The following is a 25077-nucleotide window of genomic DNA, read 5'->3' as shown; positions in this document are numbered from 1 at the left end:
ACTTGATACACCGGCAACGCTCTTTCTAGACGGCAGCGATTTGTTCTATAAAAAGAAAACGAAGGTTCTCCCTCGGCGACCCCGAGGTTCTAATCGTGACCCGGTTACGAAGAACGCATTAATGGTAACGCACAAAGGATTACATGCGCTTACTTTTCGGTTCTTTCGTCGCTGGTAACATCCCGAAAAGCGTCCACAAAAAGAACTGAGTGTGTAGTGCATTTTGCTTTGAGCGTGAGGATATGTTCCCTTCGTTTAGAGCATCGGTCCCCTTAAGCATGTCGAAATACAGCCCGCAAATGGTAAGTTTTCTTGTTCGTGCCAATCCTACGGTGATAAGAGTAGTTGCTTGTGCGCACTACGACTGCATCAGAGAGCATAGACTGACCTTGTTGGATGGCACCGTTTTAATCTCCAACGCAAACTTGTAAAATATTTATAATCGCTCAAGGGCAACGCATAACGTGATGTATTAGTCTGTAAAGAAAAAAAAAAGCCTTTACAGACATAACTTTGCTCCCTGTTAACCCTTTGATAAGCCATTTTTTTTATTGAAACGGAAGATTTTACTACTTATATAGTATATTAAAGAACGAAGTATAATTTGTATATTTGCAGTGCAAAATCCTAGTGGTTAATTTCTTGCACAGATGGGCGAAAATTTCGTACAAATATTCCTGATTGACGAAAACATAAATATCAAAATGCAGCGACTTATCAAGTAAACTCCTGAAGGATGGTGAAAACAGGTTCTACCTTGGAGGAGAATATTACTCTTGAAATTGCCAAAAAAATATTATTACTACTGGATACAAATTATGTTCGCACAAAAATGGCGGACTACGCGCTACCCCGCTCACTGTTTGGTGAAATATTATTTACTGCATTCACTCTATGACATGAAACATGCGGAATTCATTTGATGCAAAGAAATCCGTGCTATGTGCACCTCACTTTCATAAATGGCTACGAGTTCAATTTGTACGCAATTGTGTACATACATCATGTCAAAGGCTTTAGGGATTTTTTTTTTTAAATGAACATTACTAAAGCACAAAGCCCTCTTATTGCTACAACCGAAACGTCCAGCAAACTGAACTTAGTTTAAAAGCGAAGTGCACACTTCAGGCGTTTCTGCGCTTCTATGTCTCGCTTACAACGCGGAAGAGGCTTCATTGCGAAATCCAGCACCCAACGAGCAGCTCCGAAGGTCCTAGCGGGCCGTTAATAACCGGCCCCAACGCCTGTCATCCGCGGCTCCCTTTTAGATCCTGTCCTTGGCGCCCTGACACACACACACAGAATCGCGCCGGAATGAGAAAAGAAAAAAAAACATTGCAAACGCAGCAACATAAATGAGAAGAACGCGCCCGAACTGAAAAGTAGACGCCTGGATAGGCTCGCGGTTCGGCTCCTGTTTATCTCATGAGCACCGCCCAGAGAAAGTATATATATAAAAAAGAATACGAGCCTCTCTAAGAAGAAAGAAGAGAGGAAAGAGCAAATGTATAGGGTGGTAAAACAAAATAAAAATGCATGGGCGCTGCAGAAAAGAGCATCTGAAAGGGAGAGGTCTTAGGTGCGGGTCGCCCAATAGGAGACCCAGGATGGTCTTTCTCCCTTTCAGTCACGGTGACGAATGCCCGAGGCACAAGACAGAAAGGCAGATCGCGAGGATCTTTCGCCCGCATCTGTCCTTACATCGCGTAGCATCATTAGGCAGGTTTCGCCTTTTATTGGCATAAGCCAGCCTTGCCTTTTTTTTTAATCTTTTTCCTGGTGCCTTTCCTCAGGAGAGCTGGCTGGTTACAGCGATGTGAGCACGAGCCAGCCTAAAGAGCCTCGAGCTCATTGAAACTTTGCCTCGATTAGTTGTCTAATGCTTTGTCCTGTTGTCTGGTTTGGAATTAATGAGGAATTAATGAACCCGGCACGAGCACTCATTACGAAGTAAGAAAGCCTGTATCCGTCTAAGAAGACAGCTTGCTTTCAAGCCGATTGCGTCTAGCACAGAGCAAATTGTGCTTGCAGTGTACAGTTACTTTGAGTGCGAAAAAGTTGACCTATCTCGCTAGAGACAAGAAGCGTTTAATTTACGTGGCAAAATCTTATATAATTATTTGGGGACGATGAGGAGCTTTCAGAAACTTTTTTTGTGCAAGTAGGCTATGCTAATGTAGATCAGTTTATTTTGACCCGCCAGTGAAATAAAGTGGTGACTTCTGTTTCTAGGTTGTTTTCTGTGCAGCATTCAGTTCCCGCCGCGGTGGCTCAGTGGTTAGGGCGCTCGACTACTGATCCGGAGTTCCCGGGTTCGAACCCCACCGCGGCGGCTGCGCTTTTATGGAGGAAAAACGATAAGGCGCCCGTGTGCTGTGCGATGTCAGTGCACGTTAAAGATCCCCGGGTGGTCGAAATTATTCGGGAGCCCTCCACTACGGCACCTCTCTCTTCCTTTCCTCTTTCACTCCCTCCTTTACCCTTCCCTTACGGCGTGGTTCAGGTGTCCAACGATGTATGAGACAGATACTGCGCCATTTCCTTTCCCCCAAAACCAATTATTATTATTATTATTCTTTTAGCTCTTAAAACCTATTTTCTTGTTGTTTGATGTTTATGAAAAATATCTTGCTAGTACTCGCTTGTTATGTTCAGAGTTTCTAACTTAAAAATTAAAAAGAAAAGAAAGAATAAATTGCAAATGTCCCCGTTTACGCAAAATGTGCCTCGTACACAGAGCTACATGGTACAGAGAGGCCAGAGAATATCGGATTCTTCAAAGCACAGAATGATCGAGGAACGAGAGAGAAGCCTCAGTCAGCTCTTCAAAGTTTCGACATGAGGCCAGTACAAATGCACGGGGGTGCTTCTCTCGAAACGTTGGTTGGCAAATTAAGCCTTTGCCCCTTCTTCATTTTGTATTGTACCCAGGGCGTACACTTCAACCAACATAGTCCAAGCAACGTAAGCAAGCCGACTTGAGCAAACGTTTGCCAAAATGCCACGAATACCATATACACAAAAAGAAAAAAAAGAAGCTACAACATTAAAAATTGGTACGTGGCTTTGTTTTTGAATTAAGGGATGCCATTTGCGCAGCGCTGTATGCAAGTGTCAGGCTACAAGTCACTGGCGACACTGCTGCGCCCATGCAACATGCGCATACCGCAAAGGCTGCTGAGAAGGCAGGGCTGAGCGTACGATGCCACGGCTCGCAAGTAATTAGAGGCACAAGCACGCGCTCAAGGGATGCCTGCCTGCGGCATCGGAGCTCGCGGAGTTTTCGCAGCGGGGATGCATTTGTGAGCGACGAAGCAAACGAGAAACCGGATCTCTCAGAGCCGGCCTCCGGAGCAGGCAACGGAGTTGCGGCTCCGACTGCTGCCGGGAGCGCTGTTGCGGCCGGGCGCCGTTGTCGATCGCTTTCGGGCTTCTCGTATATTTCTCTTCTTTTCCCGTGCACGCCCGACCTCGAGGCTTGCGGCACTGTAGTCGTGCTCTTTTGTTGGAGCCGACTGACTAACAAGGGCGCAGCTGGATCTGGCCGGATGCCTAAAGATTGGCTCACCGAACTCTGCCCCATAAAGAGGAGTTCCAACGGCAACGTTGGCTTTGGACGGAACAGCGGGGATAAAGTCTGGCGTGTTTTCTGGAGTATGAGAAGGCGAATGAAAAATGAACGAGGTTTGGTGAATAATACCTTCGTTTCACGAAGTAGCAATCGCGAAATGACGCGTGTTGTTGTTCAGCTCGAGAGTATTCGTTTACGAGGTAGTTATAGCCGGAGCTTTAACAAAGACTAGCGAGTGGCACTCTAGCAGACATCAGGACCAACCTAAAACGAAGAAGGAGAGAAAGGGCTCCTGTGCTTAGCAAAACCGCGAAGTTAGTCTCTTTTACAGTACTAATCTCGTTAATGCACCCAAAGAGAGCCTCAAGGTATTCTACTTCAACATATTCGCTTAACTGTGAAAACCAAAAGGGGGGGTTTTCAATAATTCTTTGTGATGAATCTGTAGACTGCGGAGTGGCAGTATAACAAATGTGAAAAATGAAACGAATCAAGTACGTTCTAAAAAGAAACATTTACCCGCTTTCTTATTGCTCCATAAACATTACCTTTTTACGTCATTAAAAAGTCAGAGCGGACTACCGTAAATGCGGGACTACGGATCAAGGCAGCTTTGCCGGGGGTCTCCGAACACAAGGAGAAAAAAAAAATACATGTCTCGCTGTTAGTAGCATCCGACGGATGTGAGCAAGCCGCAAAAAAAAAAGGCAAGCAAGCGAAGTGAAGGTAGTACCGCGGTCTGGAGAAACCCGGGCGACCCCGAAGAACGTTCTAAATTTTTAATGAAGTTGCAAGCTACCCGGCCGAATGCCCTCCGATGTTGCGCGCCGAAAAAACAAGGCCTGCGAGAACGACCAGAAGAATCCTTACCGCCCACACGAGCGAACAACGCCGCAAGCAGGCTGAGAGGACATGGCCTGGCTGGCTACTTTCCCCGTTGTACGCATCCGACGGTAGGTAACCAGGCAACGGGTTCTAACAAAACAATAACGACCCATCTCCGTCTTTCTCGTTCCGCGCATGCGCACTGACTGAGATGAGGACGCGATATGTGAGCACCGCTCGCCGCTCCCTCCATATCTCGCTTCTGCCTTTGTGAGATGAATAGCGGCAGCTAAGTTGTCCTCGCCGGGTGACGACTAGGCGTTAGGCACTATCTGCTATGTATTCTTTACTTTCCACTTGTCTAGTCGACGCACCCCCTCAATTCTATAATCGCTGCGTATATGCACTTGGAAAAATTCCTTTTGTTTACCCTTTTTTTCCCCTCCCTTCTACTCCTCTTTGCAGCCCCAGAGCCTTTGAGCTGGCCGCAGCATTCTGAATCGGCGACGACTCATTCGCATTCTTTTGTCTGTGATTCAAAGGAGTGCCTCTGCGACGCGAGCGAGAAGTTTCTTTTTTTTTATGATCATTTTTTTCTCCCGCCAAAAACGAGGGATGCGCGCGCGCACTGGCCGGCCTCTGGGATGGCGAGCATCGTCTCGCCTGGAGCGCACAATGGTGGCGCTGGAACGCGCGCGCGCCGTGGCGCCGATTTAATAAAGGCCAACCGAGACCCAGCCAACAGGCATGCTCGTTCCATCAAGAGCGGCAGTGAGTGCGGCAGAGAGCGCGCGCCGCTTTTCGCTCTGTGTTTTCTTTCGCTTTCACAACGACGAGAGACCATTAAATTGAGCGATAGAAAGAAAGGAATGGGCGAAGAAAAATATGGCGTGCTCTGTCTACGCGGCTCGTGTTAAATATTGCTGACTCTCTCTCGCTCGTGCGACGAACGGTGCGCGCTGAGTTCTGGACGCCTCGTACGCTGCATCGAGACGTGAGGGAAAGGCTGCACCTGGTGAAGCTCGCATACATTAACGCTTGTGAAACGCGCAACTTTCTCCATTAACTTCCGCCTGAGGTGCAGTGAACGACGGAAGCGTGTTATGGCGAGACTGTGGGAAAATGGAATGTTTTTGCTCCGTATAAATATGTGTTGCGCCTCTAAGGCTGGCTGTTTGCACTATTTCCTCATTCCTGGCGCCAAACTTGGTATAAGCGAACATTTATTTGACCGCTGTTCCTTGCTTGTAGTCTGAATATCAAGACGTCATGACGCTGGCGTTCAAAATTTCTTTTTTTATATAAAAAAAGGCAACAGATTTTGAAACAAGGAAAGGTGACGAAAATGTTGATATTACTTTTTACTGAGAAAACAGGGTTTTTACTGGGAAAAGAGAAGTAAAACTTAATTTTAGAACAGGCACTATTTAAGAAACTGTAAGAACATATAACATGCGATAATGCTGGCCCGTTTTCCACTTCATCAAGTTATCTCCCATGTAAAACAAAAAACTACTTGTGTTATGTGAGAAAAACAACAATAACAATAAAATGCTACTCTTTCGCATGCTTCAAAGAATATTGAATACTTCAGTATGTGTCTTGACGAGTTCATCTTGCGACCCTATTCTTGCCTACTGATTCTTTACTTTTTATATCAGAAATATTTCCAGCTGTCATACTCTAGTATGTCGGGTTGCAAGTGAACTCCATACAATCCTGCGTTAGTTCTCTCTCCTGTGCACGCATATGTAGTAACAAAAGTAAAATCCAACCGACGAATACCAAAAAACGTGAGGGTCATGTGGAGAAAAAATAATAAAAAGGCATATTATTTTCTTGTGCCGCATTAAGAGATCAGCTCGCATGTTTCAAAACGTTTATGCTTACTCCGAAAATCGATCTCGGGCGCAATAACACTGTCTTTAAAGTGGAAGTCGAATTCTAGATCTATGTACACGAAAAATACCAGCATAAAGAAAAAAAAATGAAAAGCTTGAACGTCACTTCCTGGTGAAAACATTGGAGAGAGAAACAGGAAAACACAAGCGTTAGAGCCGAAATTGAATTTTCGTTTGTAGAAAAAAAAAAGAACATGTTAAGAACAAAAAGCAATACGTGGCGGGACATTTCATCCTCAAATATTTGCAGTGATTTGGACCGGTGGAGTGAATAAACAGAGTAACCACAAAAAAAAAACTGCAAAGACCAAGCAATATATAGTAAAAGAATAATACCGCAGCCCTTCTTAAAAGCTAGGAGAAAGGGGTTCGAATGAAACAACTTCCGGCCGAGCGATCCCATGCTTCTCGTATTCGAGCAGCTCGTGTCTGACACACGCACGTGAAAATAATGGAACCCGCGGAATTATATTTATAGCGAGGCAGTTTCGATAGCGTGGCACTTTCGCGCGCTCCTCGTGGGGCGAGGAATTTTGGGAGCAGAGTGCGCGTGCTGCTTGCTTCTCACCCCAGTGCCACCGAGCTTTCTATGGCTGAAGAGAGTCTCAAAGCAAAGCGGCGGCTTCTCTCCTATGCCGCAGTCCTTTCCGCTGGACGCCTTCCCTTCTTCCGTTCTTTCTTTCCTCCTCTTTTATTCCGCAACTGCGTCTTGCGCGTTTTTGCACCGCAGTGAAAAGTGCGTATATTTGTTTATGAACTGCAGAAAGCAGGAGAAGAGAGACTGAGTAAAAGCGAAACAAAATACAAACATCATATTGAGCAGACTCGAATATAGCGGGAAATAAACGGCAAGCGTGCACATAAGCAACGGACGAAATAACAATGATGGGGCAATCAAAGCACGGCGAGCGGGAGTAAAGGGTGGTAGCGGAAACAAGAATGGCTGAAGGATGGAAAGAAAGATTGATAGAACAGAAGGAAGGAAAGTGGTCAGGAGAAGAGAGAATAAATGAAAGATAAAAAAAATCTTCGTTGTCGTTTCATTAAATCTACTTAATGTCCGCGGAAAATGTTCCGGGTGGGCCGGTATTGTTTCTCCGGATGGCAGTAACGAAAAAAAGATAAGAGGCAGAGTGCCGGGGTAACACACCCGCGCGACTCTTTGTAGGTTTCGCTTTCGCTGCCGCGTTTGTCTTTTCTTTCGTGCTTCTGTTTGGTTCCTCTAAACAGGGCTGTGTTATGTCTCTGCCTCCGCATTATACACTAGCGCCGCCATTGTGTATGATGGCCCGTTACTTTCTAGCCCGCATGCCCGTATATATATGCGCTACCCAGCGGACTGCTATTTTACGCACTCTCTCCGCTCGTTTGTTTTGCCCTTTCTTCGTCTCCTTCTCCTTACAATGGCATGTTTATATATGAACGGGCAAATACGCTCCTCTATACTCAATCGATTGCTGCGTGTATTTGTCAGACTATAATGAGATCCGAGAACGCCATCCCTTTAGGATATCGCCGAGTTATCTATACTATAGCTGGTGCAAGAATATGTTCTTAGCAGAACAGCAGCTTCGTAGCCGGTGTGGCTGATTTGAAGGAATTGTCGGATGGTTTAAAGTGGTCAGGTCAAACTGGAATTAGCCACGCTAGCACTTCGATTTTGGCTTTGGTTCGAGGCCTCATTTTAAAGTTCAAGCAGGTTTCAGACAAGGATCGGCGAAGTTGGACAATTTTTTTAATTGCGCAAATGCGCCCTTCGGCATCAGACAGTTATATGCACGTATGCAGAGCTGTGTCGGAAAGAAATGCCAACAAAGCCCGGTATTGGAGCCCATCTATCCAGATTCTAGTGTCTGATGGGCGGTAATCCAAGCTGTCGAGGTGTAGCTTGAGTGCCGCCCGAAGTCCGAAGCAAATTATGAAGAAGTCATCGGACTTAAGCTCTGTTAGCTTTGTTTTAAGGGTATGACGCAGCAGCGTTAATATGTCAATGCCCATATATACGGAAGTGGTCATTTCTTTTCTTTACATCCATAGAACGTTGGGAGTGCTCATAGAACTTCTGGCGCAGTAGTGAAGCAATTAACCGATGTGCCACTGCCCTGCGATGGCAGGTGCTGCTACCGGTGAGGCTTGTGAGACACAGGTTGCTTTTCCTGAGCAACTTCTCGCGACCAGTCATTAAATGAACTGCCACCTGGCCCTATGGGTTGTTTATTCGCAATCCGGTTGGCAGGTAGGGATGTCGTCCCAACTTTGAGCGACCTAGAGGTTGCCATCGCCCTAGCTGCTTCTTATTCAAAATCCAAACACATAATAACAGACTCGCGTTCGGCATGTCGCAATTATGAGGCTCGCTGGATAACTCCACTAGCTGAACGAATACTAAGGAACTGCAGCCGGGATACCGATCCTACACCCCGCTGCCAGATTTGGAGTCCGGGCCATCAGGGCCTAGCAAGAAACGAAGCTGCAGACGCGGCGGCCCGAGCACTCATTCACCGGGCGTTTCCATTGGCTCCTGAGCACCTGGAACCTGAAGGTAGCTACTTACTCTCCTTCAAAGCTATCACATCCTATTATAAGGATAGGCATCGCCTCTACCCGGACCCTGCAAAGGGACCGGGGAAAGCAAACGAACGCTTTCTACTCCGATTATTCACGAACAGAATGCTGTGCCCGGCAGTACTAAAACACTTCGATCCAGCGTTCACTGGCAGGTGCAAACACTTTGGGGAGGTGGCTGACACCTACCACATGGTCTGGGCTTGCCAGCGCAACTCAGCTCTCTCCCCCCACTCCAACCCTACCAGAGAGGAATGGGAGGCGGCCCTGCTTGGCTGTTCGGACCTTCAGTCCCAAAAGGCTTTGGTCAAGAGGGCTAAGCTGGCGGCTTCGACCTATGGAGTCCCGGAATAAGGACTCCACCCATTGCGGGGCTCTTTAAAGAACCTCACCGCTTTCGTTAAATAAAGGCTTTTCACCACCACCACCACCCACAACCTATAGGTGGCCACCTAGGGTACGTTGTTCACAACTCGGCGGGTACGCGGAGGGGCCTCACAGACAAAGGCTAAGCGGCTGCGTGCAAGCTCGAGCGCTAACGCACTAAAACACAGGAACTAATTCCATTAAGTGCCAGCAATCCGTTAGCATTCGAGGTTGTTGATGCATTTGCGTAAAGTAACTGATGGAGCTTGTTATATCCATCGTGCTTTTAGCTTTTCCTGTACACCATGCGCCACATGCCATGGTTGGCAGGTGGAGGCATCACACATATGAACCTGGTCTAGTCGTGTCACTTTCCGCCAGACCCTCTGATCTCTCCGCTCTGGTGGATAGATGGAAAAAACTTTAATTGCGACAAATTTACAGTGTTCTTGACCCTTGCGTTTCACTGGGCGCAGTGGTCAAACCTTGGTCCTGGGTGCCGCACTTGACGGCTGCCATCGTGGCTCGGCGTACGAGAAATCGTCGCGCTTCCTCGTCCTGGCTGGCTCGCAAGTGCTCCCACTGCGTCACACCCAGGTGGTCTATTCGAGGCTCTAAGTCTGCATTAGGGCAGGTCCACGTGACATGCTCTAGTGTGGGTTTACCCTGGAACCACGGAGATTTGTCTACATATTGTGTATGGAAAATCTTGTGTAGTTTGTGCAGGTGCGGGTAGGTACCGGTTTGTAGTCTGCGCTTCCTAGGGCGCATCTTTCTCTTCCTTCGTTCACTTCCTCCGTTCTATCTTCAATCACGGCACGGTTGATGTGTCCGCCCGGAAAGTGAGGCAGTTACCTCGCATGTCGTTTACTCAAAACCGATATCGCGCGAGGCCTCCGCGGTGGCCGAGCGGTTATGGCGCTCGGCTGCTGGCCCGAAAGACGCGGGCTCGATCCCGGCCGCGGCGGACGAATTTCGATGGAGGCGCAATTCTCGTGTACTGTGCTTGTCAGTGCACGTGAAAGAACCCCCGGTTGTCTGAAATTTCCGGAGCCCCTCACTACGGCGTCCCTCATAGCCAGAGTCGCTTTGGGACGTTAAACCCCCATAAACCAAAGCAAACCAAACCAATATCGCGCGACGCAAAGCTTGAACCTGATTAAGTAAGGTAATTTCGCGTATCCGCTAAACTCGCCGCCTCGTTAACGGTTTTGTAGTACTATTTTGATGTTCTAGTCTTTCACATGACGAGGGGAACATCGTGACACCGACCCCTGTCAGAGACGCGCTGCGCTTCTTCTTTCATTAACTCGAGCACGCGGCGGAAAGAACGTACACACACTGTCCGGACCGGATTATTATCTCGAAGTTTTTTATTCCATCTTCCAGCGGGCGAACGCAGTTAAGCATGCGACGCTGGCGCGAACAGCTATCGATACCCGAGAGAAGGAAATGCGCACGCCCAAAACAGTGCAAAACTAAATTATCGCTAAGCGCCCTCAACACTGCCGGCACGTGAGACTGCCGCGCGCCTTCCGTTTTTCGGAAATAAAGTTAATGCCCCGTGGAAGCGCGCTCCTTCCCTCACTATGCCAGGCGCGGCGATCGAGATAATGAGCGGGTAAAATAGAAGTAAAAAAAAAGAAAGAAGAATGGAAAGGGTTGGGAACAGAGTGGGCCGTGGCGCTGGCGGCTTGTTACTCGACGTTACCGGCGAAACAGCTGGCTCGCGCCGGTGACGACGATAACGATCAGAAGCGCGGCAGGCAGCATGCCTCGCCTTACACGGCCAATATACACGGTCGCTCATCACCGGGCCCCAATGGAGGACACGGTGCAGTGCGGGAGGTGGCGCCGAGTGCTCGGTGCGCTCTGGCGGCTGAATGCGAACACGCTGATCGGCTGCTCCGCCACATTACGCAATTACGCCGGAAGCGTCGCACGCTGCGGGCGGCGCGGCGGTGTAGTGTGCTGTGCGACCGTTTACGCCAGGCGATCCTGATCGTTGACGGCGTGCAATAGGCGGCGCCTGTCTCGTCGTCGGTCTGCGCGCCAGCTCGAGATGATGGGCCAGACGACGGCCGCCAGTTTCAAGGAAACCAGGTAGAAAGAACACTCTCGGTGGCTTGCGGTCGCTGCTAGAAGACTTGGCTCTTGAGAGTAGATGAACCGCGGAGCATTATGCGGGTTTCGCACCGGGCTCAGTAAGGAAGCGGTGAATGTAGGTTGTTCCTCGACAGAAAATAGTTATAGTCGTTAGAACGGTTCAGGGTTGAGCAAATAACTTCCTGGTTTGGCAGCGGCGCCACTGCAGTTTTGACTAACGAAGGCAATGACGTAAATCATCAAAATATAACGCGTATCAACTGAAAATAGTGAAAACGGATTTACAATAAGCATATTTCTCTCTATCCCTCTCTCAAAGCTGGAAGCATTAGTCAGCTGCGAGAAACTTTACTATTGGACATATACGTGGAGCCTGTACGTATGCGAATAAATGGGTATGGAGCACTGAGCTCTCGTTATGGTTCGTACGAAAACAAAAGACTTCACTTGGCCTGCCTTGAACAGATATCACTGTTTCCTATGAAACTTTTCACACATTATGATGCCTCACAGTGCCACTGCGCAGTTCTTGCTCATACGAAGCTCGCAGATTCTTTTTGCTATGTCGAAAAGACAGCTGCAGAAACTTGCAGCCCACAAAAACTTTACTGAGTCAGCATATATACGCAGGGCCTCTGCTCAGCCCCTCTGAGATCTCGTGGGAGTGGTCTACATATTATGACGTCATACAGTAAGGTCACACGACCGCTTGTCGTCGGTCACATGACCGTCGGCTGCCGCGACTAGTGAGGTGTGGGTCATGCCTGTGATCAGGACACATTCGCTTATCACTTTGTATTTTCTACGTTCCACTTACGTTGGTGATGGCGTTGCAGCTCCTTTCGTATTAAGTAAACTTCCCTTTAAATTTATTGCCGCCGCGGTGGCTGAGTGGTTATGGTGCTCGGCTGCTGGCCCGAAAGACGCGGGTTCGATCCAGGCCGCGGCGGTCGAAATTCGTTGGAGGCGAAATTCCAGAAGCCCGTGTGCTGTGCGATGTCAGTGCACGTTAAAGAACCCCAGGTGGTCGAAATTTCTGGAGCCCTTCACTACGGCGTCTCTCATAGCCTGAGTCGCTTTGGGACGTTAAACCCCATAAACCAAAGCTTTAAATTTATTACTGAGTTATAAGCTCGGTAACCATAAACAATGCACTACAAAATGTGAAGCCTCATAGCGGGGTAGAATGAACGTTTCGTGTTCTTTTATGCTTCTTTTTATACACGAGTGTGGCACGAGTGAAAGAACACGTCTGTTCTTTATGTAGTGCGTGAACAGCCGTTTAGTGCTTCCATTCAGTCTTTAGCGAAGTTGTGAACACGTAACTGATAAAAATAACAAAAACGAGCTTGTCCTGATAAAAAGCAACGATGAGCATCAGAAAGTTATTACTTTATTTTTTCAGAGATGAGAGTCCACTCGTCGGGAACGTCGTTATCGATATCGAGTTTTATGCTCTGAGGAAGCAAAAAGAAAAACGTTTAGGTAACAGCGATGTTAGCGTTATTGCAAAATGGTGATGATAGAGTGAACTGCGAACCGCCAGAAATGCTTCTGGGCAGACGAAGGCGAAAAAGGATAGAGGAAATTGCACGGCAGAGAGAACCCTTTCAGACGATTCCTTGCGCCAACGTTGTAAAGATTCCGATAGTTCAAAGCAAGCGGAGGCGTCGAGGGACATGTTGTAAGGCTTTCCATCTCTCTTATTGAAGAAGACACGTACCTTGACACCCACGTTAACACCACTCTCTGCAATAAAAACGCTTACAAAGGCGAAGAAAAAGTTACAGGGATGTTACATAAAGTCGGTCGCGTCCGCCATGGCCATGTTTATTTCATCGGAGTCCGTGTACGTAAGCATTAAAATACGCTTTATAAAGTTGTAATCTGGTGGCGCAAGTCACCCAGCGCAGGAGTGAGTTACGAAAAGTTGGCTGACAAGAGGACAAATGGCCTGTGTGGCAAGGGCTTCCGCGAAGTATAAACCCATTAATCAAGACGTGCCTCCCGGGTTCTTCTTAGGAGCGTTGTTCTTCGCTACTTGCATCATCGCGCTCCCTAAACGTCTTAATTTCTCGCGTGGCGGTATAAACGGTGTAAGATATTATTATGATATATTGCGACTAAGACAAATGTTATATCATTATATTATGACACGACAAATATAGCGGCTTCCAGCGTTCTGGCTGTTATCCCTACGAAGAGGAGGTTGTTTCGAAAATTCGTATTTAAGCTTAAAATGGTCATGATACAATTGAAATTGGCTATAAAACGCGCATTTTGCAGAATGAAGGCCACTCAGCGTTTTTGCCCCGCAGCAGACCTAAAAACGAGCAGATAATTTAAAAACGAGGTTTTTTTTCTTCAAATTTCCATTGCCGAACCCTGCGGTGACGTCTGGTGCTGGTCTCTCGTGCCAACCCGGCCATGCGAAATCCTGAGTCAGTCACAAGGGGCAGTGTTTGGCTCGTCAAACAGCGCAGTGACGCTCGTACACGAAACAGGTGAAAAAGATTGGCATGCGAGGGCGCCACCTGTCTGAAGACGGCGGCGCCGCCTTCCTTTCCAATCGAACTTCGGTCCCCATCTCGTGCCATTGTGGCCTAACCAAGGGCCGAAGAAATGTAAGCAACTCAACCGGGTGAGGGGTTTGCGGGCAGATAATGGTCCTGGTTTTCAATTTTTGTTTTAAATCTGGTTCGTTTCGGTGTATGCATTGAGAGAGAGAACGAAGGAGTTGTTTTTAACCACCGACATCACTGGTGGTGCATAAGCTAGATCGAACATTTTTTGCAGGAGAATAATGAGTGGTACAACATCTTTCAGTTTTTCGCTTTCCTTGCCCTCAGTGCAACCAATTTCAGGGACCCTTCTAAGCTATGCTCAAGCTATGACTTCTTTTACCGCATTACTGGGTGGGATATATGTCGTTTAGCAGAGTATCCCTTCGCTCATTGTGTGTGTGTGTGTGTGTGTGTGTGTGTGTGTGTGTGTGTGTGTGTGTGTGTGTGTGTGTGTGTGTGTGTGTGTGTGTGTGTGTGTGTGTGTGTGTGTGTGTGTGTGTGTGTGTGTGTGTGTGTGTGTGTGTGTGTGTGTGTGTGTGTGTGTGTGTGTGTGTGTGTGTGTGTGTGTGTGTGTGTGTGTGTGTGTGTGTGTGTGTGTGTGTGTGTGTGTGTGTGTGTGTGTGTGTGTGTGTGTGTGTGTGTGTGTGTGTGTGTGTGTGTGTGTGTGTGTGTGTGTGTGTGTGTGTGTGTGTGTGTGTGTGTGTGTGTGTGTGTGTGTGTGTGTGTGTGTGTGTGTGTGTGTGTGTGTGTGTGTGTGTGTGTGTGTGTGTGTGTGTGTGTGTGTGTGTGTGTGTGTGTGTGTGTGTGTGTGTGTGTGTGTGTGTGTGTGTGTGTGTGTGTGTGTGTGTGTGTGTGTGTGTGTGTGTGTGTGTGTGTGTGTGTGTGTGTGTGTGTGTGTGTGTGTGTGTGTGTGTGTGTGTGTGTGTGTGTGTGTGTGTGTGTGTGTGTGTGTGTGTGTGTGTGTGTGTGTGTGTGTGTGTGTGTGTGTGTGTGTGTGTGTGTGTGTGTGTGTGTGTGTGTGTGTGTGTGTGTGTGTGTGTGTGTGTGTGTGTGTGTGTGTGTGTGTGTGTGTGTGTGTGTGTGTGTGTGTGTGTGTGTGTGTGTGTGTGTGTGTGTGTGTGTGTGTGTGTGTGTGTGTGTGTGTGTGTGTGTGTGTGTGTGTGTGTGTGTGTGTGTGTGTGTGTGTGTGTGTGTGTGTGTGTGTGTGTGTGTGTGTGTGTGTGTGTGTGTGTGTGTGTGTGTGTGTGTGTGTGTGTGTGTGTGTGTGTGTGTGTGTGTGTGTGTGTGTGTGTGTGTGTGTGTGTGTGTGTGTGTGTGTGTGTGTGTGTGTGTGTGTGTGTGTGTGTGTGTGTGTGTGTGTGTGTGTGTGTGTGTGTGTGTGTGTGTGTGTGTGTGTGTGTGTGTGTGTGTGTGTGTGTGTGTGTGTGTGTGTGTGTGTGTGTGTGTGTGTGTGTGTGTGTGTGTGTGTGTGTGTGTGTGTGTGTGTGTGTGTGTGTGTGTGTGTGTGTGTGCGTGCGTGCGTGCGTGCGTGCGTGCGTGCGTGCGTGCGTGCGTGCGTGCGTGCGTGCGTGCGTGCGTGCGTGCGTGCGTGCGTGTGTGTGTGTGTGTGTGTGTGTGTGTGTGTGTGTGTGTGTGTGTGTGTGTGTGTGTGTGTGTGTGTGTGTGTGTGTGCGTGCGCGCGCGCGCGCGCGCGCGCGCGCGCAATTTATTCGAATATGTGGCGTAACAGCCCTAGCATCATCATCAGCTCGACTAGGCCTGTTGCTGGACAAAGGTCTCTCCCATATCTCTCCAATGAACACCCTGTCCTGTGCCAGCTGCAACCACATTGCCTAATCAAACCTTTTTACCTCATCCACAGACCTAGCCTTCTGCCACTCTCTGCTAGGCTTGCCTTCTATTAAAATCCAGTCCGTTACCCTTAACGGCTATTGGTTTCTTGGCTTCGCATTTCAGTTCCTGCCCAAGCCCATTTCTTCTCGTTGATTTCAACTAGGATGTCATTAACCAGTTTTTCTTCCCTCAAAATCAATTATCACCATTGTATCAGGTAATTACACCTGAGCAGAATTTAAAATTTATTACCGTAGAAAGCAAAGTGTCATAATAGGAGATAAGTAGTGCTTGGGATATTACTGCTAGTAAATGCTCTTACTTTTTTTTTTACTGCTAATGCAGCAGTTTATGGTTGTAGCTGTTGCTAGGCTGAAACAAAGCGCTTCACGGGCCGGTAAGTTATACCCCTGTCACACGGGCACTTTCGATCCTCATTGAGTCAATGCTCATCGAACTCAACGCAGATCGACGGTTGTCACACGGCCACTTTCAAGCGCAATCGAGGTCGATCCTGCTTGACTCGATGCCGATTCCTCAAGAGTGCTTGAGGTTCCAAGCACAATCGAGAACTCTCGTTCTCATGAACCTATAAAAATAAACACTAGTTAACATAACCAAACCACAATTGTTGTTGTTGTAATTGATTAAAATGTAATACAGAACATTTTTCAGGTACTATGCCTGCTTATATGCAAACATTTGAAAATAATCTCTACACCACGCTCCAAGCTTTGCCGTCAGTGTAAACAAAGATGGCGTCCTCCTGCTCGTCGGCGCGGAAACTGTGGAGCGAGCGCGAGACAGCCGCTCTCATCGACTGCTGGCAGGACCGCCTAAATGATTTGCGGCGCCAAAAGAGAAACGCCGCAGTCTATGCAGAAATCGCGGAGGCGTTGCGGGCCCTTGGGTTGCATCGCACAGCAGCAGAGGTGCGCCACAAAAACCAAAAACCTGGCGCAGATACGCAATGCACCGATTTGGCTACGGATTTGGCTGCCGCTGCCCCCGACTGCACAGTGTTGCCGGACATCGCCTTGTTATGGCTGTCGGCGGTACATTTGGCGCCACCTAACACACATGAGGGAGAAGAGGGAATTTTAATGAAAGAAAGGCGGAGAGGTCATGAGGGAAACTTCTCAATGAGCATTGAACATGACCGTGTAGCACCGGATGTTTCGAGCGTGCTCGAAAATCTCGATGCAGATCGAGCTCAATGAGGATCGAAAGTACCCGTGTGACAGGGGTATTAGAAAGGTTCCGTGCCTTCAATTGTGTTCAATCCTCATTGCGTGCCGGATCAACAGACATATTCTGGCGACACCGGTTTTGTGGCTGCGCATAATAAGATAAAAAAAGCTGCAAAAAAATGGTTGGTATGAAGATGCAATAAATTTGCTATGTTACCCTGTCCACGATCTTAATCAAATCGGCGAGCAATTTGAGCCATACAACTGCATCGTCATTAATCAATAAAATTGCAAGGATATTTGCTGACGGACATGCGTTTTTTTTTTTTTCAAAAACAAGAGCTCCCTTTTAAATTCAAACCGCGGAGACTAATTCGCGATTTCAGAGGTGCCACATATTTCATAAAAGTTGTGAGAAATATAAATTATCGCATGTGGTAAAACAAAGAATAAAAGGATATCACAACGAATACGGAACGTTGCGACGTGAAGTCTTAATTAGTTTTTCCTCCTCCATTCGCCCCTTCCAATCGAAGACAAGGACCAGGAGAGAACGAAAGATTGAGAGGGGAAAAGAAGGAGGTCCCCCGCCGCCGCTGCAAATCCGCGCAAGGAACGGGCGTAATTGCCGCCCACGAGCGCGCGGGCGCCGAAGAAGCTCGTTTCGCCGGGGCTTCAATGAGTGGCGAAAGCAGCAAGGCCAGCAGCAATGGAAGCCAGCTGAGCGTCTATCAACGCTGGCTCCATTCCTGCCCTCCTATCCGCCCTTGCCGAAGAATTTATTTCTTCAGTATTCTTTACGTTCCCGCTAATTGTGTACATTTGCGTAGCAGGCCTTTTCAGAGGCAAGATGAAGGCACAGATATGGTCGCACCCCTTCAGGCTCTTCCTGTATCCTTCTGTGTGCCTCTATCCGTCATTTTTTCTCCCCGCATTGTTGCCGCACCCTCAATCGGTACTCTCGTCTCTCCTTATGCGGCCTTCTCTTGCGACAACGTGCCATCTGCGCCTCAGTACTAAATGCTTAATATTTCTCTGTGGGGAAAAAGAAGCCTCCCCCCCCCCTTCCCTGGGGAGGAGATGGGGGGAAGGCAAGGACTCGAAAGCTGTGTTTTCTTTTGTAACGCGATAGCGTTAGGTGGGTCGTGTCGCAAAGCAGGCATCGGTGACGTTGTCACGATAAAATCCTGATTCGTCGATAGGGTCGTGGTGTAACAGCCACATGGTCTCGCGGTGGAATTTTCAAACAACCCACAACGCTCACGTCAAACGTGAGGTCACGCGTGGAATGAAAGGGATTAAAATAACGTATGTAAGGCGAAATATAGGTTGCCGCATGTGCTTCAAAAAATTTACTCTGTAATGGAAATCGTGGACATGGGTTAACAGGTCATGAATGCCACTGTATGGGTCCTTTCTTTTTGGTCACATTTGTGAATTGACTTTCAATTTTTTCATAAGAGGAGCCTGGATACAGTCTGGCCTCCGCCACTTAGCTCAGTAGACTCTTGATCTGGTAGTTCGCTTTCCTGGTACCTCTATGGCTACCTTGAAAAAAATTCGTTCAGGAACGCCTAAGAGCTGGAGAGGATTCATGCTTCGTGAGTGAACTTTTCACCCCTGAAGTAGTTGCAGCTTTCTTCATCGACGCAACAGGCTTTCCACGCATGTTCATGGGCTACTCTGCGCGCTTTTTTTTTTCACTTTGTTGCCAATATATCATTAAGCCCACTATTGAAATAAATTGAGATTATCTTTTTGCCTTTACGTAATTTATTCTTGTTGCACTGTTTCTGAGAATAAAGAAATTCATAAGCAATTATTCCTTTGTTCGGCAGTTATTTGGACCCTTTATTTGCAAGATCTGGGTGTGCCATAGGGTTTCATGTGCGCAATTTTTGTAAGTCAGTGTTCGCGATGCAATTTTTTTAATGGGAACAAAATAACTCCTTGGAGGCGTAAACAAGTCGAGCTTTGTCGGTCAAAAATTTTGAAAATTGCAAAATTGTAAGGCACTGGTATAGAAATATTGAAGGTACAGGTCCAATATTTTGATATGTAGCAAGATCTTTCTTCTAAAGTGTTTCCAGCGATCTCAAGGAACAATTAAGACTGCCATAAAAAATTAATGGCGAACTCTTCTGACGATAACAAAAACGTGAATAGAAAAAAGGCCAGACTGCCGTCGGGTGAAATACGGATATATTGATTGTTATTGTGAAACTTTACATTATATGAAAAAAATTGCGTTCATAAACAGTTTCCCGCTGAAAAATGCTTTTGTCCGGAATTGTTGGGTATGTATTCATTGCCGACAATAAAGTAAGTTTTAAATTCAACACCAACAGCTCAACGCTTAGCACAAAATATCTTAGCTTCTGAGCAGTACGAAACAAGTCAAGGCGACTGTCCGGTTATATCAGAAAATAAAAGATGTGCAAAAGTCTGAAGCGCCCACTCGAGGCAATAACACAGGCAGCGGAGATCTCTCTCATTTTTCGCTGAAGAATATAAGCGCCAAATAATGAACGCGTTCAAAACTTTCTTCTGTTTGTTTCTTCGTTAATACTCCTCAGAGCTGAGTTACTTAAACTTTTAAACAAGCTTCGTAAAGTTCCTTGGTTCTAGTTCCTAATAACGATGTTCTTAACATTAGACTAATTAAGAGAAAGCAAAATAAAAAAGTATGCTCCTAGCACGATGGAATTAGCCCTCAGTTTCAGCTTGTGAAGACACGTTCCGTTAATAAATAATCTTGCCTGACACTGCAGTTTATCCACTTCATTAGTACCAGGAGAGAGCATAAAAATAAGAGGCATACGCAGCTTAAGTTATGATGGGCAACGCGGCTTGCAGCTTAAACCGATAAGCCGATCTGCCATTCTGCCATTTTTGCTACATCCACAGTCAGGCCTGCGTAGCAGCAAGGTCAAGATATTGAGCGAAGCATTCAAAACGCCTGAAACCTGTTGCTGATTCATATGAGAAAGATGAAGCGCTACATATTAATCATGCTCAACCAAGCTCCACCATTGGAGCCATAGCTTCCTCTGAGAATGCAACAGAAAGTTACGATCTCTTTCAGGAACTGTGAAGTGCGCGTAGCGTAATTTTTCACATTAATTTGAGACAGAGTTTGGAGAATCCCATTCATTAATGTCGTTTAATATGCGCAAGTTAGTGAGTCGGGCTGCTTTCCCCACACAGTTGTCTCTGTGGTGACTGCTCTGATATAGGTGCACACGATCACGGTTCTGCCAGTCCTCCTAATGAGACGCTTCCGGGTTCTACGGCGGACGCGTGGTGTGGAAACGATCTTTCGAGAAGAAATTATGCTCTTTTAGAACCTGCCATTTTATATGTTTTGATTACGTTCAACGAAGTGACCTTTTATGGGATTTAATTTTTGTCTCAATGGCGATGTCTCGTTAAATTCGGGCGTCGTAATGCACGTAGGAAAGCAAGTCAAGGTTGTTTTCCAGGTATAACGTTGGCTTGATTCACGGCAGAAGCGCAGTCAGTTAGACTCTTGCACTTGCAGTTTTTGTAGCTGGCAACTTGATCTGCTCGCTATATACCTCAATTTAACGTACAATCATTCGATATCTATATGTCCAATTGATGCAGTTATTTTTTGTTTTATAGGGGTCGGTACAGCATACGGTCATGAACTGTACTTGATTAAAATTTATGCATTAAGGGGCAATTACTCCTTCGTTAATCCTAGGGTCTTTGTTAAGGAAATAATGAAAATTAATATCTTTTAGTGACAAGAGTATCTACTGCCTAAATGAAGTCTACTCCTCTTGGAGAATTTTCTCAGCCAAAACAGAATTACATGCCGTCATACGACAGATGGAAACAACAAGAGTTTTGATGGGTTTAGGAAGCTTAGCAGTGTTCGCATAAAATACGAGCTGCTGGTTCATTAGAGTAAGTAACGTATGCGCTTTGAAAACCGTGAGACACGAGACACGTCACCTGTATTTTATGTCTAAAAGCAACGTTTTGAAGTAATGCCCGGATACAAAGAGGCGCTAGAGCTGCGCTAGAGTCGCGTTAATATTTGCTTTTGTGATAGGAGCATGACGAAAGAATACCTAACAGGAGGTGTTTTTGCGCGTGTTTTAATAGAGTTGCAAAAAGTTCTTCGGTGAGGGAACTTTGGGTAATGCACCAAAAAGGGAAATAAATGTTTGAATCAGCAAACTTTGGCAATGGAGGGGCACTGCTATTTTTTAAGAGATCTTCCTTCGATGCATTTACTAGTGATTTTCTGAACCCTCAGCTTGTGAGAATCACAAAATCAACGTATTATAACAGCATACAGAAATACAGTTAGCAAAATATGTGACCAGATGGGAATATTTCACTTGTCCTCAAGCCCGCTGCGCACCTAGAATTTACTTTATTCCGCCAAAACGGTGTAAATTGTTTATTGCGGCCCAGAGTATTTTTCTGTCTGCCGCTATGAGAATAATAATTACTTCATATAGGCAGTTGCTACGGGGTGCTAAGGAAGTTTTCTACAACCATGCTCTCAGGTTAAGCTAACGTTTGAAATATACATTTACAATCAGTGGAGAGTTTTATAACATAACTCAAAAGTTTATTTTACTTACGTATGGAGGTATTTCTAAGGTTCGCTCAACTGGCTGGAGCGTTTCTTGAACTTGCTGCAGTGTGGGAGCCTTTAATGAAGAGATGATGTGGTGATATGCAAAATGTGATACACTGTGCAGCGACTGATGAAGCCAGAAACGGACAGTAATTGTATCGCGTCACAGTTGACGCGATACACGGTGCTCAATCACTACACGCTATTGCCAGGCTGTAGTTGAGTACAAAAATTTCGGGCAGGCAGGAAAAAAACAAAAACAAACGCAGATCCGAAAAGAAAGAAAAGGTGCACTAAAGTAAAAGAGCTGCAGCCGAGCACTGGTTATCCTGTAATTAGAACATAGTGCGGAAGGTGGAGGGAAACAAATAAGCGCAAGGGCACAGTGCGCTAGATGCGTGGCTGCCTGAAAAGAGATGCAGGGCTTCTAAGTTTTTCAAATCGCAGCAATACAATGTTGGCTCGTGCGCTTCACATAAAGATTTCACTGAATTCGCACGAAAAATTTCTGTTTGAAAAATAAAAAGATCATGCACAATATACTTTAAATTCATGCGAAAAACACCACCTATTAAGTCATTCCAATTGTGCCAAATGCCCTCCGCCTGCAATTGAAAAGTGAGATTAAGCTGCGGTCAGCAGCTGTTGGCTTCTCTTAAATTTTTTTACCGTGCTTAGTTTAGACTAACAATAAATAATGAGCATGGATTGTGTTGCTGCTATTGAGATGTAGGGTTTACAGGAAATGAATCTTTCGAAATTCGAGCACAACAGGAAAGCAACCGCCTCGTTTTGTATTTAGAGAACGTGACAGCACTAATGATGGCACTTGTGTACCCTTAAGTAAATGGGTCTGATTGGCAGTACTGAGACTAGTTGTGCGAAAATTTTAACCGAAAAATCATCTTTTGAAAACGATGAACGCACACACATACACTCTAACATGCAGGAGGAACATAAATTTAGCACAACAAAATGCAATTTCATTGTTTGCGGGAAGCTGCCAAGAACTGAGAGTACAATACACGGCTTATTGCAGTGTATATGATGTGGACCCAAATAACGCCACTTGAACAAGCAGCCCTCGGCATGCGTCACTAGGTTTCTTGCTCTACTTAGGATACTTAGCACCTAAATTTAGAGTACCGTCAGGAATAAGCAATTTCCAAACACGCAAATTAGCATTGAATCGGGCACAGCTTTTCTTACCTTCGAAGCAAACTGCGCTGTCGTTCAACTGCTGCTCGCGTTGCCTTCTCGCCGGCCATTGCGACACTGAAACTGCCCAGCACAAATGGTGTTGCATTTAAGGCACAACCAACATGACAGCTATACACGGTGAATGACCTGCATCGGCCACATAAACTATATGATGAACAAAAACGGCGAATAATTACGTTCACGCTTTCCGAGCCCCAACAAGCAGCAATGAACGTGAAGTAGAAGGTGCTCAACTTAAAAAAAAACTGGCTGTTGCGTGTCCAGCACTGTGCTTCATTCATGGACAACATTCCACCGCCTTTATTGTAATTAATGCACACTAAACACACCGCACTTTACATTGCCACACCGCAAAAAAGAAAAAGTCGAAAAGTGTTGAAAATAGGCTGCGCACATCAGCGTGAACAGCCATGCTGGCCTCCCGCCGTGGAGACTATGATACCGTGTGAGTCACCCCGCCGCGTGCCTTGCTGCATGCTATTTCGCCAAAGTTGCGGATGCTGCAAAAACTGCATGCTGTTTTAGGAAAGCTGTGGCTGCTATTGCCAAAATTTGTTTTCCCAGCATACTTGAGGCTCATAGCTTGCCATGGACGTTGGTATAAACTGCGCGCTTTATATCAGTACGGTTATTAATTGTTCCCAGCACTCCTTGTGAAATCTAGGTCGAGGAAAGAAAATAGTCAATCCGCAACATGAAGAATGTGCAGAAAATACTGTAGATCTTACGAAGTGCGACAAAATCGAGAAAACAGCACGAGGCCGGAGATAAGCACTGAAGGTTGTAGCTATCACGAACATAGCCGGGGTTGTAGCTATCGCAAACATGATCAAAGTTGAACTAGGACAACAGTCTACTCTGAGCAGCTGATTCCTAAGAGTGAAGGACAACGTGGTCAAGTAATGGTACCCACGAGATCAAGAATAATGCTTTCTAGTTTTTGCTACGGATGACAGGTTGTTAGCAAAATGCTAAGGAACTTGCCTTCAATTGTTTATAGACTCCTATTGTTTGCTTGCTTCAATTTATTTATTTTTCATTACCCTCAACACTCGAGGGCATTACAGAGGGGAGTGGGCTACAATGCGAAACGGAGTACACAGAAATACAGTGTAAAAATATATATAAATCTGAATACAACTGAAGCTTAAAAAAAAGAGAAAGGCTGCACCAAAACATTGAAACAAATTAACAGCAAATAACACAGAGTACGAAACAAGAACTAGAGAAACAAACAAGGCATGACGACAACTTTTACAAGCTAGAAAAAAAATTTCTGATCATAGGAGGAGAGGAAGTACTCGACAACTTTGAAATTCTAATGAGTTTGATTAACCTAACTAACCTGAACTAATACGATTAGGCTTAAGTCTGAGCGGCCGGTAACGTCCCATATCTAGTTTCTCTCCAAAATAGCGAAAGGAAAAAAACACTAGTTCAGGACAGGAATAAAATTGGGTCAATTTACATATACGCTCCCTAAATTTGCGAAGGGAATAGAAATATTGGTCGGACTGATATCATTTCCCAGGGACGGAATAAATGTCTAGTGTGAGGAAATTTAACCAGTATACATTACCTTTTGAAACCTTAATTTGGGTACACGTTTCCTAGCAGTACAGGTAATGACGAAAAATCTAAGCTTATGCTTATGGGCGGAAAATTCAGCTTGTTGAGAGCGGCTTCCAAGCAGCCACAAGTGCAACTCACGTTCACTGTAATGCGCCAAAGACATCTGATCTAAAGCTCTCCGCTTCTTAACACGACAAGCTTGCATCCCTGCACATGCAATGGTAGGCGCAGTTCCTGGTTCCAAGTGTCCAAAATCGAACTAGTGCCTTAAACGGTAATTTTTTGGTGTATTTTTACGCTCATACTACTACAGTAGAAACTACTACCCATATATCAACAAAAATAAACAGACGACACCAGTTCAAAGTATAAGCTATGGAAAAGAAGAGGATAACCGCAAGCATTCTTCTCCCACAAAAGCCATCTTCCGACCCGTCTTTGTTGTCACGTTGTCAGCCAAGAGCACAAAACTATAGAAAGCTTCTTTCACATAAACCTAGCGGAGCTTGCGGGGTTCCTCGATCTCAAAGAACGCTAATCTTCGATCTCAGCAACAAAAAGGTCAAATGAACACGCCAGGCGTCATTGTTTCTTTGTTGCTCTGGCTACAAGCCTTTAATTCTCTCGTCTCCTTTTTTGTTTCTTCTTCTTATTTTATCAATATCCACGCGTGCTTAGGTCGAAAAAAAAAAGATCGGAAACAACTACATTTGCTTTAATCTTCCATGAAAGCTTCGTCTACTGC

At 46.1% G+C, this 25077-nt stretch overlaps 1 protein-coding gene across 1 annotated transcript in view; it reads left to right on the top strand.

Moving 5' to 3' along the window:
• LOC144125921 (zwei Ig domain protein zig-8-like) overlaps positions 1 to 25077 on the top strand; it is a 182616-nt gene that overhangs the window by 22645 nt on the left and 134894 nt on the right. The window lies entirely within an intron of this gene.

This window comes from Amblyomma americanum, chromosome 3 (genome assembly GCF_052857255.1).
Source record: "Amblyomma americanum isolate KBUSLIRL-KWMA chromosome 3, ASM5285725v1, whole genome shotgun sequence".
In the NCBI taxonomy this organism is placed as follows: Eukaryota; Metazoa; Arthropoda; class Arachnida; order Ixodida; family Ixodidae; genus Amblyomma; species Amblyomma americanum.
Note: the sequence above shows the minus strand (reverse complement) of the source record. Positions and strands in the feature narration are given on the sequence as shown.